Raw genomic sequence first — 15,000 nt, 5'->3', positions numbered from 1 at the left:
CCTTTGTGTGTGTGTGTGTTTCCTTTTTCAGCAGAAAACACATGCTCATACACACGTGCTGTATGCACCCTCGAATGCACACACATAGATGCAGGCACGCACACGCACACACACACACACACACACACACATACACACACACACACACACACACACACACACACACACACACATAAAAAGATAACCATCCATCTTCAGCTACATATGACTTAGGAGAGACGTGATCTTGAGCATCCAGACATTTTCAGAAAAAAATAAATAAAAACTTCCTCAAATCCCAATTAGAACAGAATTCATTAAGTCTGTGAGAATGAAAAAAAGAGAAAAACACAAAATTATCTTTTATTCTCATTAGACGTTATTAGTCATGCAGTTCAAGTTCTTGCCTGCGAGCAAATGTCTGAAATGTCTGATTGGAACGGCTTGCTGGGATTTTTGTGGAGTCAGTGGAGTGTAAAATAACAAAGACGACTCCGCTGAATTTAATGTGGTACAGCAAAGGAGACGCTTTCACAAACATCACAAGGGATTTCAGGGGTGAAGGATTGGCTGAGTATATAAAGAACTTGGTGACCACCCAGCCTTTAAGCATGAATGAAAAATTAGTGAGATATTCTAGTGTTTTTTGTGTCTAAACAGACATTTCATTTTAATGTTTATGTTTGAAATGCTTATGACTTTGCGTTGGTGTGTGTGTGTGTGTGTGTGTGTGTGTGTGTGTGTGTGTGTGTGTGTGTGTGTGTGTGTGTGTGTGTGTGTGTGTGTGTGTGTGTGTGTGTGTGTGTGTGTGTGTCTATCTTGCAAGCAACTTAGATCCTTTATACTGAACAAAATACCTCAACAAAAATGTCTCTCGTGGTAAAATAAAAACAAATGATTTAAAACAACCCACTTGTGCATGAAAATGTTCATGATTTGATGTGCCTCGGTTGACACGCATTGGCTTGGATCCATAATAGCCTGTTGTACCTAGAAATGTAGTTAGAAGAAAAGAAAATGAAAATAGACCCCTCTAGTAATGACGACACCCACAGAGAGAGAACCCTCGACACCCCCGTCGCCTGTATTCAGAGATGTACCCTGTGGTTCCACTGTCCGTGAAAAACCATCTGATTTAAATGTTAATTTCTGCCACCTAATTAAAAGGGCACCCATTTCTCTCTCTCTCTCTCTCTCTCTTCTCACCCATCTCTCTCTTTCTTTTCTCTCTGTTCCTTCTCTCTTCTCTCCCCCCCTCTCTCTCACTCATGCTTCCCCCTCACGTCTCTCTCTTTTTCTTTCAGTTTTCTCCGTTCCCTCTTTCTCTCCTCTTCACCTCTGTGCACTTTGCTCTGCATGTGTCTCTCTGCCTACTCATCTCTTCAGTTTCTTTCGCTCTCTTCCCCCTCTTCTTTTCTTCACCTCAGCGCTCTCTGCTCTGCACGTGTCTGTCTGACCCCCCTGAGGCGGTGTGCCGCAGACAGCTCGGCAAATTGACACCCATCTCACATCTAGGGCTCGTTCAAACCCTTTTTGCCACTTGCACGGCACGAATTTTTAATCAGGCAATTTCCTCCCGGCAAATGCCATTGAGAAAGGCCGCCAGAGGCAGGCTTTTCATTAGGCAAACCCAGGCAATTGCCTGGGGCCCCGATCAAATCTGACCTCCATAGGGGCCCCAACTTTCACAGCAGGCGTGGTAAACACACAAAAATGTAGGCTTGATCTTAATTTGTAAGATATAAATGATACAAAACAGTAAAATAGCACCAAAAGACAGAATGTTATGCCTATATAATGACTTTTGAGGACCCCATATTCATATTTCGCCTAGGGCCCCAAAATGGCTAGATACACCCCTGAAGGCCTTCAGTGTAGGTTCATATCCTGTGGAAGATACCGGCAGGGAAGTCGACAGGGAGGGACAAAAGGGTCAGATGTCGAAGGCACACACACACACAAACCAGACATAAAGTGCCATCATAGAGATGCATCAAGTGTGTATTTAAAGTGCACACAGGCCCTTTCATTCTGTACATAGATACAGACATAGCATTACAAGGCTGGTAGTTTGTTAACATTGTATGCAATGAGAGGGGGGTCTTTCAGATGACTTTGTCCAAGACCTGGCAAAAGCTATCAGTGGCCCTGGATACCGTAGCTACTGTTTATTATGTCATGGTTCATTACATGCTCACACTTACACAGAGGACTGGAGCCAGATTAATGATGGGAGTTATGAGAAAATATTTACCTTACACGTTGGCGATCCGAGTTCCAGCACATCAAAACATGGGCCAGTGTTTTCATAATTATGGTGTCAAATTTCCAGTGTTTTGACTTTGGGGCCAAGTAAGAGATGCTGAGATGCATTTCTGTAGCACATGAAATGGGGGAAGAAATGTCTTTTTAACTAACGTGAGAAAATTCAGCCATACAGCGTAGGTGCCAGAGGGAACCTTTTGTCATTGAAATTCAAGGAGCAAGCAACTGTTTGATAATTCTCTGTAAACAAGCAACTTGCCAGTCTTGGTACGGAGTCTTACTATACTACGTATAACTGCTCCACAGCACGACCCAAAAATATGTACTCACATCTTAACTACAGCGTCCTAAAAGGCCTAAGCACATCACAACTGGGTCCCAGCCATTCTGTTAACAACACATTTATGATGGGGGGGGGGGGGGGGGGGTCAAATGTGATAATGGGTTAACTGTGGTTGAAAGAGGAGGAGTAAAAGCATAATCAGCATTTGCCTGTTCTGCATTAATTGTGCTGATCGCAGATGAACAAGGCCTCCATTACTGTCAAACTCCACTAATCTATGCAAACGAGGACCCTTCATTTGATGCATAATGAGGACATGATGAACACATGCTTGACACATATGCTTTGATCTCTGCAATGACAGGAGAATGTGGTGGAGCCATTGATGTTCAATGCTGAAAGTATCAAAAAATGTTGTCAAAAAACAAAATCTTGTAGCTACGGAAACTGGTTTCTGGTTTCAGCCTTGTGGGACGTACATGTGGGACTGTATGTGTGTGTGTGTATGTGTGTGTGTGTGTGTGTGTGTGTGTGTGTGTGTGTGTGTGTGTGTGTGTGTGTGTGTGTGTGTGTGTGTGTGTGTGTGTGTGTGTGTGTGTGTGTGTGAGAGAGAGAGAGAGAGAGAGAGAGAGAGTGTGTGTGTGTGTGTGTGGGGGGGGGGGGGGGTTGGGCGTAGCCAGCCATATAGCCTATCCATAGACATAAAATATATATAACACACCCTTAAAAGAAAATGCCGGTTATTAACACAGGTTATTTTTTTATGACATCAAACCATCTGATTGAGTGGGCTGTGGCTGGACATGAAGTGGCATACTCGCCCACCCACTGATTTGTCTAAAAAAAAAAAAAAATGCAGTGTCAGTTCAACACTTAGAGAGTAGAGTAGTAGTAGAGTAGAGTAACTTTATTAATCCCCAGGGGAAAATTCAGGAAACCAAGTAGAGTAACCAAGACCAAATACACATATAAGTAGAAAAGTGCAAGAGAGTCCTTGTGCACAACCCTTCGCTACAAAAAAATAAAGAGAAAAAAAGAACAGTATCCAGTGTGGGGTGTTTATGAACTTTTCATATTGAACACGTATACGTAGGCCTGCATAAAAGCACATACAAGTACAAAAAAAGTATTCTACTGCATGCTCCAGAAGCTTTTAAATTGACTGTTTAATTGTTGAATTAACTTAACACAGAAACATCTACTGTGTTCATTTCATTTGGGGATTGTATGGTCTGCTGATTGGAAAAGAACAGAAATGCATTCAGAGAGTGCAAACCTCCTCCAAGGAAGTTCAGTTAATTTTTAGACACACAAAATATTTGTGTCATGATGTGGTGTCATCCATGTAGATGTAGGTCTGTTCAGAGAATTGAACCGTCAAGTTGTAAGCAATTATTTCTTTCTCTTTTTTATTTACCATGTCCTCTGGTTAGCTGTGACCTGTTTAATTCACCTGTGATTGTGGTAGGCCTATTGGCAAAATGTTTGTCTGGGATTTGCAAATGCACTTATTGAAGCTCACTGGTTGCTATTTGTCACATTTATAAACATTTTTATGATTGGCAGCATGCCTTTCAATACCTTTTAAAATATCCAAATTCAGAGGAAAATAGATTAATAGATTGATGTAGTTAATTATACCAAATCATTTTGAGTGGCAGACCTACACAAACTAATCTTTTAGCCCACTATCCCGGGGTGCATTTCTGGAAACCGCAGTAGCTACTTTGTTGTTTGCAATGCAATCTCCCATTGCCAACTACCCAAGTTGCTAACGAGCTAATAACTACGCTTTTGAGAAACCCACCCCTAGTGAGCAGTGACTGCGTGTGTGCATGTGCATGTGTGTGTGTGCGTGCGCGCGCACGTGCGCGCGTGCGTGCGTGCGTGCGTGCGTGCGTGTGTGCGTGTGTGTGTGTGTGTGTGTGTGTGTGTGTGTGCGTGTGTGTGTCTCAAAACCTTGTGGAATAATAGTCCCACTCCTACATATATCTAATGCTGTGGTGACAGGAGTAAGAAAAAATGTTAATACATCTCCAATTACTATTATAGGAGTCCTATGTATCTGATGCTGTAGTGACAAGAATGAAAAAAAAAAACCTTAAGAAATCCCCAAGATGTTTTATATACTGTATTCTAGCAAGTCACCCAGGAGGAGCAACGTTTAAGCTAACATTTCCTGTAAGGTACCCCGTGTGCGAGACACAGAGAGAAAAGGGCGACCGTGCACTAAGCTGGGGGTCAAGCAGGGTGGTGCAGCCACGTTCCCTGGAGTACCCTGGAAATGTAATTGCAAATGTCACACTTCAAGGACCTCACACACACACACGTGTGCGCACACACACACACACACACGTGCGCGCACACACACACACACACACACACACACACACACACACACACACACACACACACACACACACACACACACACACACACACGCTGTAAGGACCTCATTTGGATGATCTGCCATTGCGAAGAAAGAAGAGAGTAATTATAAAAAGTAATTACAAAAAAACATTACCATTAATAGAGAGATAGTCACCTTTGGAAATGGCGGAATTCAGGCTCCATTTTAATGGGGTGAAAAATACTGGAAAAAGAGGCGAAATGACATGACTGTAGGTGTATTAAGAAAACATACGCCCAGTGATCTTGATCTAAATCAAATTGTTTTACTGCTTAAGTAAACCTGTTTTTTTAATAAATATAAATAAATGTATAAATATAAATAGGGGGAAAATTGAAACAAAAACCCCAATCAATGTCTATGGCTTGAAATACTATGGAATTCTTTACATTATTTATTCCAATATTAATTCCATGAAAAGGAAAAAAAACATTAGGCTATTGCTCAGGAAGGCCCATTGAAGTCTTCAGTAAGAGCAGTGATTGCCTTTCCCCCGTGCAATAATGTTCTTCCACACCCTCTCTGGTAGACCATGCCTTGGAGGGAGGAATGGCAAATTACCTAAATCAATTGGCAAGAGCTCCCATTTTCACTGAGCCAATGAAAATGTAAAGAAAGGCAGTGCGATCAGTCTAAAACACAGACTAATATTAGATTTATTTCTATCATCAGTAGTGGTAGTTCTAAAAGCTGTGGATCCTTGGCTATAGAAATGTCAAGGTCTTGGCAGCAAAGACAGGTACCTCAGAGGTGCTGATAAAGAATCACTAAATCTTAGAGTGGACTTATTACCTCAGTACGACCGGCATATTACACCCTTCATTGGTCTACATTTTGCTTCCAGCTCAAGGTGCTGGAGGCAACTGTTCTCTGGACATTCAGCCGTGAGTGAGTCTGTGAATCTGCCCGTTTGTTGGTCCTGATTTGTCCTGAAATCACACATTTTGTGTGCACAGTAACTTTTAAATTGATGATCAGATTATGACCAATATATGGCGTCATTATGTGGACAAAAGTTCCACGAGCGCCACTTACTGCCCACGCGAGGTATTTTATTCTGCGCGCGCGTGTAGACACTCTCGCGCGCGCGATTTTGCTCTGCGCGCGCGCGCAAACGCTGCCACGCGCGCGCAAACACCGTTTCACGCGCGAGAGGTGACATGAATTTCCTCACGCGCGCGAGCAGAAATATGAATATTTAAATAATCTCCTCCCACTGATTAGCATAACCAACGAGGCGGAAGTTTGTTTAGTCTGAAATAATCAGACACAGATCTCAAGAGCAATTGTTGATATCGTTGCTACGGTAACTGCAGCTGGCGTTTACTGACGAGTGGAATGACTGAAGGTTGCTTACCCATTTTTATGAAAACATTGTTTTTAATTGTTTATTTCATGGGCGAACTTGTTGAGATTCGCAGACAGCAGATGAGGAATAAAGTGAGTAGACATTTCATCAAATATGGTTCGTGTCCTGTCAAGCTTCATTTTGCTCACGACGAGTGCGTTTTAAGAGCTTAAAGTTAGCAGGCTAGGCATTTGGCATGATGACAAAGTTGTTTTGCAAAGAAGACCAAAATGCACGTTTACAGAGACCTTAAGTTAACATGTTGTAAGTGCAATGTTTCACTGAAATCCAGCTCCGTGTGCTGCATGACTGAGAGACATACCGGTACAAACCTGTTTCCTACGATGGTCCAGTCAGATATTTGTAATGTAGGCTATAAGGATCCAAGTGTGTTTGATACTTTTGCTGGTAAGCATTGCAATAAAAGAGGGAGCCGGATAGTCAATTCAAGCGGTCAGATCAAAGAACCTTTATTGAAATCGGTTGGAACAATCATCCATTTTGCCACTGTCGTGTTCTCCATAGCTGGTGACGACAGTAGGCAAGACGGCCGCAGTTGACTTGAGACCGGAGACCGAAATATGGATTTAATGTAGGCTATGTATTCAGCGATCCACAACGGGTATACACAAGGAGGTCTACATAAGTCATTGGATATACACAACTAGAGCTCTAGGTGAATTTAGCCTACATTGCATCAAAGAGCTCAATCGCTTTGGAATTAAATGATGAAGTGGCTAGAAAATGAACCGTGCGCTGAGTATCCAGTAGATGGCGTCGACACACTGTAAATAAACAATGACACTACAATACTGACACAAGCACAATGAATGATTAGGCTAGAAAGATCGCTTTCTCAAAGTACTGCAATTACTCCCAGGAAGTTGACTGGTTCGTGGAAAATGGTAGAGCAATACCGGCCTCTTCGAATATAGAGTTGAATAATTGAATCTTTAAGAAGTGACATAAATGGTACAGATCAATACACTGTATTCACCTGCTCTCTGTGTCACTTGGCTAGTACATTTAATGCAATGTGATACCAGTGCAATGCAATACATTTAATAAAAAAAGGTGCAGACATTTTAAAAAATAAATAAATCTGCCTTCAGTTGCTGATCGGCGGCCCTTGTACGGAGGTTGTCACACACAGCCAACGAAACCACATGGGCAACATGGAAGAGGTCAGTGTGCAGCCCAGCTTGTCTGACCCAAGCCATTTAAGTGGTTAAATAATTTAATTGAATCCATCTACACATGCCATATCTGCAGGGGCCTAATCTGTCTACCTTTTTTACATGTTGCAGCAATTGCCAAAGCTTTTGGGCCTTTGCCTGGATTTCATCACACAGCAGCAATAGGTCTCTAGGACTCTGGTTAGGTAGCCTGTATACACTTTATTTCTGGAAGGTGATGTGGGTGTCATGTTACTTCAGCAAGCAGCACAACGCATACAGTTCATAACATTTCATCCAGGCAAGTTTTTCTCATTTTCATTTAGGGAGCTGCCAATCCCAGTAGTGGTAACACAAGTGCAGAGATTTCATGTAGACTATTGAACTCAACTAAAGGGGTCACTAGTAACATAATAATAACAGCAATAGCAACACCACACGCACAAAGTAAACTGAATAATAGTTGTGATTCCAAATGACCTATTCTTGATGAAGGCACAATCTCTACATTTCTTTGCTGTACAGGAAAAATCAGGCATACTGCATATCGGCAGTTGGTGAGATGGCGTGGGAGTTCGTAGGCTATGTTTGGGTTCCACTGCAATCCTGTGCCGTCACAAAGATCTGGCAGATCTTTAAATCCACACATCGTACAGGTTTCCAGGATGTGATTTATTTGTGGCAAATAAAAGACAGTACACCTGAATCAGATGTATTTGTCATAATGCATTTCTTAACCTCAGCAATGGATTTTGAACAAACCCACAAATGTATATGTATACACTGTATAGTATAAAAGAAGGACTGAAGTGTTACAATATCATACATCACACACACACACACACACACACACACCACACACACATCGTCGGATCATCTCCTCTTTTGGGGGTTACACATAGCCGCTGCTCAACGGTGGGGGTGATGGCTGCCTCTAACGTGGAGAAGTGTCAAAGTCTTGCTGTAGTGTAGGTCCGCTTTACTTGTCCTTGCCCGCTCTCTCTCACTGTTGCACAGTAGTGTAGTGCTGCCTATTGAAACATGTGGTAGAAATTATGGGAAGTGAGGATTTTGTTTATTCTGTTAATACATTCTGAGGTTACTGAGAGGTATGAAATTACCTGCTTAGGATGCCATGGTATGTGAACGGCTTCATTTTTGGCGCAAAATGGTTGATGACGTTGTGGATTATGAGCTGATGTCTGGTGACCTGATGCCATTTTGTTGATGTCCTTCACCTAGCCAGTGTCATTGAGGTCATCAAAGTTTCCGGCCGCCTTGTCTGTAATGACAGGATATAACAGTATTAAGAACATGACATATCACTGTCGCTCAGTAGTATTCTACATCTTGTCCAGACAGTGTACAATAATTCTAATTGTAAAGTGTAGAGTGTAAAGGGTTAACAAACTGGCCACACCCTTGGATGCCAGGCATGTTCTAATCACCACTCAGACTGTGTTTGTAGAGAATCTGAAGAAGACTGTTGAGGTACGTTATCCTGCCATGAAAAAATAAAACGCAACAAAAACGATTCTAAGTGTGCAGACTCCTCACTCTGAAAACTACAGTTGACCTTCGTACTGCACCTGTGTGCACAATCCTCTCCTTCAAGTAAAAGTATTCAAACTACACGGTGACTGTGGTACACTTTTTAGGTACATGTGTGTAGAAAATTTAATTCAGACTTGCGCTTTGCATACGATGTGGTTGTGTTTGGGTACCCGTACACCTGGTAGGAACCCATGTCTGGGTACAGACAAGGGTTTGACATTAATGTTTTGCTCTCCGGCCACAGTTGGGTTTTCCCAAGTCACTAGCCACTCTGGTTTTCTGCTTGCCACATTTTTGCTCACAGTTCTTTTCATTATCATGCTAAACCAAGAGGGTTAGAGATATGAACACATCATTTCTACATGTACAGTGGCTCCCAAAAGTCTACACACCCCTCTTCAAATGTCAGGTTTTTGTGATGTAAAAAAAAATAGAAAGACAAATAAATTCACAGCTTTTCCCTCCTTCAATCGAAACTATTAATCAATGCAGTGCAATGCAAAAATGTACACGCCCTTAAATTAATACTTAGTTGCAGCACCTTTGGCCTTCATTACAGCACAGTCTTTTGTGGGTAAGAGTCTCAGCATGGCACACATTAATATGGCAATATTCGTTCACCCCTCTTTGCAAAGCCCTCCAAATCAGAAAGATTGCGAGTGCAATCTCCCACAGTCAGTCCTCCTCAGATCACCCAACACCCAACAAGGCTCCCTTCACTTAAAGTATGGTGTTGTTGGGGTGATGTTTTGTGCCAAATATACCCTTTCGAATTATGACCAAAAAGTTAAATCTCGGTGGAGTATTTTTTGCAAAAAATACTTCTGTAATCTCCCAAATGCATGTGGGAAGATGTATTATGGTCAGGTGAAACCGAGGTTTAACATTTTGGACATAATTACAAAAGGTAACAACACCTCATTGCCAAGGTAACACCAAGCCTTAAGTGAAGCATGAAGGTGACAGCATCATGCTATGTGATTATCGTTCTTCAGTTGTAACTGGGGCTTAAGTCATGGATGTTGGAATTTAGAACAGTTCCACAGGGGCCATTGTAGTGGCATGAAGGGGGAGGGGATGGGCCAGTGAAGTTAAAGTCCATATGCCTCTGTGAATAGATGTGATTTCAACGTAGCCAGTGTGGGAGCCTGGCGTATGTTGGGAGGTAGACTGTTCCAGAGCGTGGGGGCAGCAACACAAAAAGCTCTGTCACCAACAGTACGGAGTCTGGCTCGGGGGATGATGAGATTGTCCTTTTCAGAAGACCGCAGAGACCTGGGGCCTCATTTATCATCAGTTCGTAGAATGTCTTCTAAATTGTGTCTTACGAGTGAAATTTAGAATGTTCGCAAGTACAGAAAAATCGGGATTTATCAAACGTGCGTTGGCTGCTCCTACGCACACGTCTGCATGATAAATCCCACACCTTCCAAATCACTGTGCACGCGCGCATTCCGGGTAATTAGCATCCCGAAACGCCTCCAAGTAACCATATATGGTATTAAAATATATTCAAATGCCATGTTAATTCGAAGGCGCCACCCTGTTCGGACACACATGAACACACGCGGACACACGCGCCAGTCGAAGCGCTGGCGAGAAGTGCGGAGATAGAACCATTTCTGTGGCAGAAGTGGAGGTGCTCTCGACAGGAGGAGGACCGTGTTTCAAAATAAGTAAAAGAAGGAGACACACATGAACGAAAACACTGTAAAATAGCACACGGTCATACTCCATTGTCATTCAAAGCAAACTGTAGCTTGCACGGTCAATATTATTCGCAATTTCGTGTTTCTTCCACTCACACGCATGGTCTGAGGTGTGCGTAGATTTAGGCACATTTCTACGTTCAAGTACATGTTCATAAATCCCACACTTTGCTCAGGAATGATCGCACGCACGCTTTACGCACAGATCTGTGCCTAAGAACGCTTGATAAATGAGGCCCCTGGACTGGGAGTGGGAGAGTTCAGTCCTGTATGACACGGAACATCTGTTGGGCAATCTGAGGAGGACTGTGCAGATGAGATGCATTCGCAATCTGTCAGATTTGGAGTACTTTTTGCAAAGATACGTGTACAAATATTGTCACTTCTATGTTTGCCATGCTGATAGACTCTTACCCAAAAGACTGAGTGCGGTGATAGAAGCCAAAGGTGCTGCAACAAGGTATTAGTTTAAGGGTGTGCATATTTATGCAACAATGTTAATAGAAGTTTTATTTTCTATTCTTCCCTTTTAAAGCTTTCAGTTTGTTTTCTGTCATTTTTTACTTAACAAAAACCTGGAATTTGAACAGGGGTGTGTAGATGTTTACCTCAATCTAACTGCTTCATCCCGTTTCATCTTCCGTCTCGGATTGATGTTGAGGAGCCTGGTCGGTAGCATACCTGCAAGTGCTTCTTCCACCGCCTGAAAATAAATAATGCAAGAGGGAATAATATAGACCGATTGGTAAGAGTATGCACCAAGCAGCTGAGCTGTCTGCTCATTTCGAGAGCTGTAAACGATTACATTACGGCCATAGAAAGAAGGCTGGCTGCACTGCTGACAAGTTCATGAATCTTGATGTAACAGTGCACGTAATTTTAGCATCAACAGGATGTGACGCAAAAACGTACATCCATTCAACAGGGTAAATATTTGATGATGTTATTACCATCTTATAACAATGACGACTTGGCCTGTATTATAGTTCTCAGAGTCACCAAGAATGCCCAGCTTCCTGCTTGTTTAGCATGACACAGTAGGTCATGCTCGCATTAATTAGTTAGCCTACTAGCCTACTAAAGGACTTGTATTTATAATCAACATAAATCCACCGCCAACAACTGAACTAGCCTAGTGGTCTATTTACATGTCAAACATGTCCCACACAGCACAGAAAGAAAAGAGAAGAGAATTCATTGTAAGCTGGTCTTTGTCATTCACACACTTTGACAGTGTTTCCTAAATTGTGGCAGACAAGTGTCTTGAGAGCAAATACCTACCTAGGCTCTTAAACAGCACCTTCCTGCATTCTGGCGTTCAACTTCAGGAATGGTTCATCATCTCTGTATGACAGCATGCACAGAATTAGTGGTCAATATACAACATTTTTATAAAAGTAAGAGTATGCACATCCCACCTCGCTGAGGCCAGGTGCAGGACAAAGGCGCGTCTAATATTTGAACAGAGTAGAAGCCCGCATCCTGTGGCTCCGCTTTGAAAATGTATTCAGGTCATACAACCATGAAGACCCTGTTGGGGGTCAGCTGCTCTATGTTCCCACAGCTCATTGGTCCCACAGCTTATTCTTGCTGCTCCATGTTCCCACAGTTATTCCCACAACTATTCAAATATAGGCCATATGTTCCACACCTGTTTATTCTTAACACTACTACATAAGCTTGAGGCAGTTTTGAAAACTATCTCTGAACTACAGGAAGCCACATCTTGAGCAGTCACCTATAGCACAAATGACAAGATCTGAAACGAACTGACTAATTTGAAAGAAAGGGCCCAGTGCATTATAACAGCCTATTTCAGGGGACTCAGAAATACTAGGCAGGGCACAGCATAGAGAGAGATTCAGGAGCGGTGGCGTTTAAACATGACAGAAATCCAAGTTAAAACTTTAGAAAAGTGAGTTATTAAAAAGTCGTTGGACTCGGAGGGAGGAGCACTGCGCAGAACATAAGGCTTTTTGATGCATAGAATAGTTTACAACGCCTGCTCATTCAATCAAATTCTCAATAACAGCATAAAAGCGAGCTTGCCCTGTACTGTACCCTGTACCCTACTGGCTGCCTGGCATTCAAAATCCTTCACAGCTCTACCAGCCAGGGCTGTGCGAAGCGTTGCCACGGCAACCTGCCCAGGCCTGAGCGCTTTGCTTCGTGCGATATGTAAGGGGTCTTAGGGCCAAAACATACCAAGGCGGAACGGTCGCGGGACGAACGCGGTCTTTATGCTAAAGTTTAGTTTCGGCCGGCGTGTTTTTCTCTGCCTTTCACACTGACAGCGTCGGCGTGCGCGGCCAGTCCTGTTCAAAACCCTCCCCACAGCCAAAGCTAGCATGCTACTTTGCAATTCATTTGAATGAGACACCGCGGAACGGTGCAATTATCTCCAGCACATACATTAATTCTCCAGTCTTGTCTAAATTTAAATGTAGGCTATTCCTATGGCGAACTATTCTCAGTTTATTATTATTATTATTAGAGGGTTGCTAAACACATGTCAGTTGAATATTGACTGAACAAACTAACCTCGGTCTGCGAATGATGATTCTCCTCTTTGGCCTCTCTGAAGTCCAGGCGAAGTTGGCACAGCATCCTTTATAAGCTTTGTGATACCACGGGCGGTCTTTACAAAACACTGCTTCTCAAAGTGCTCAGAGCAAACCTTGGTCTCAGCGTTGATCTGTAACCATAAATACCAGGGTATGCATTTTAGTTCGTTAGCAAAACAACTTGATTTTGGCACAAATAGGCCGATGCTACTGGTTCTGGTAGCACAAAATCAGTGGCCATCGGATCGCTTACCACACAATTAAAAGCATAATCTTGAAATAGCGATCTGGAAATATCATATAAATGTAACGTTGTGTAATTACACATTCATATTTTTTTTTATTTCACCGAGGCATTCGCGTCATTAGGCTACGTGAGTCATGACAAGTTTGGCGAGCTAGCTTATTTGTGCTAGCTCATGCGCGGTGGGGGATGGAGACTCCCAACTGAGATCGCTCCCGGACGTGCGGTCCCAGGTGTTTCTATCACTCCCGGACGTGTAGTCCCACCCGATTATATTTCACGTATTATCATATACTGCCACATACAAGCAATTTAGGGTTAGGTTTAGGGTTAGGGGTAAGGTTAGGGTTAGGGTTAGAAACAAAAAACTAACATCAACAACATAACTAGCTCCGTCATATGGCGGTGGTACCGATAATCTGGCTAGTGGGAGCGAGATGAAAGGGGAGCGTCCTGGGTTGGGAGCGTCAATCAGGGAATCGCTGATGCGTATGATTGAACATAATTTTGCATCTTACCTTGAAATATGGACCAGGATCCCTCTTGATGTGATTTATACATTCACGGCGAAGTGCCTGCTCTTTGGGGAAACGGTGGAAAGTCTGTCCACGGAAGGATTTTTTTCTCTTTGAGGACGAACATTTGGGCACACAACAGTGAGGCGCCATGACAGCTGGTGCGTTGCCGAATGTACCCCTGAAGTGTACCCCTCAACGTCTTTAGAACGTTCCGGGTGAATAAGGCGAACATAGACATAGCATATCGACACAATGTTTTCATCCACCAAAAAATAAAATGGGTTTACGAATAAAGAGGTGAATGCCCTTGTCAGCAGCAGCCGTGAGTTGCGTTTCAGTTGTGTTTCAAAGGTGGTCGGTTGCAGTCACCGTAGCAACGATAGTCTATCAACCTGAGATCTGTGTTTGACTATTATGGACTAAACAAACTTCCGCCTCATTTGTTATGCTAACCAGTGGGAGGAGATAATTTAAATATTCATATTTCTGCTCGCGCGCGTGAGGAAATTCATGTCACCTCTCGCGCGTGAGACGGTGTTTGCGCGCGCGTGGCAGCGTTTGCGCGCGCGCGCGCAGAGCAAAATCGCGCGCGCGAGAGTGTCTACACGCGCGCGCAGAATAAAATACCTCGCGTGGGCAGTAAGTGGCGCTCGTGGACCTTTTGTCCACATAATGACGCCATACCAATACTCTATAGGTAGGCCTACACTTACAAGGTACACTTTTAACTTACATGAACAACTTTGAAGATTGCTGTGGATGCATCGGGACTGACGATGTAGCATCGAGTTCCACCTAAAACACTGAAAACCTAGAACCCACCACAAACTTAATCCGACCAGGGCAGAGTCAGCTGACTGGTGTCAAAAGTTAACGTCGGAAGTTTCCTTCCAACACAGTTACGTTATCTGAGTAACCAGTAGACCTGTGTACTTTCTCTTATGATCAGCT

At 43.1% G+C, this 15,000-nt stretch overlaps 2 long non-coding RNA genes across 4 annotated transcripts; one reads left to right on the top strand and one right to left on the bottom strand.

Annotated features, from left to right (window-relative positions):
* The first annotated feature begins 6,134 nt into the window (after nt 1-6,134).
* LOC134467239 (uncharacterized) lies at nt 6,135-7,759 on the top strand. The gene is made up of 3 exons (XR_010038485.1): nt 6,135-6,377; nt 7,398-7,469; nt 7,593-7,759. It is a non-coding gene; the product is annotated as an uncharacterized LOC134467239 (long non-coding RNA).
* Nucleotides 7,760-8,113: 354 nt separating this feature from the next.
* LOC134467238 (uncharacterized) lies at nt 8,114-12,059 on the bottom strand. Of its 3 annotated transcripts, none has more exons than XR_010038483.1 (4): nt 12,005-12,059; nt 11,332-11,426; nt 8,582-8,961; nt 8,114-8,491 (listed from the first exon to the last, which is right to left on the bottom strand). It is a non-coding gene; the product is annotated as an uncharacterized LOC134467238 (long non-coding RNA). The 3 variants fall into 3 exon arrangements; XR_010038482.1 differs by having other exon boundaries at nt 8,582-8,742; nt 12,005-12,057; XR_010038481.1 differs by lacking the exons at nt 11,332-11,426; nt 12,005-12,059 and having other exon boundaries at nt 8,582-9,485.
* Between the last annotated feature and the right edge of the window lie 2,941 nt (nt 12,060-15,000).

Source organism: Engraulis encrasicolus, chromosome 17, assembly GCF_034702125.1.
Source record: "Engraulis encrasicolus isolate BLACKSEA-1 chromosome 17, IST_EnEncr_1.0, whole genome shotgun sequence".
In the NCBI taxonomy this organism is placed as follows: Eukaryota; Metazoa; Chordata; class Actinopteri; order Clupeiformes; family Engraulidae; genus Engraulis; species Engraulis encrasicolus.
This window is presented reverse-complemented; position numbering and strand designations above follow the sequence as displayed.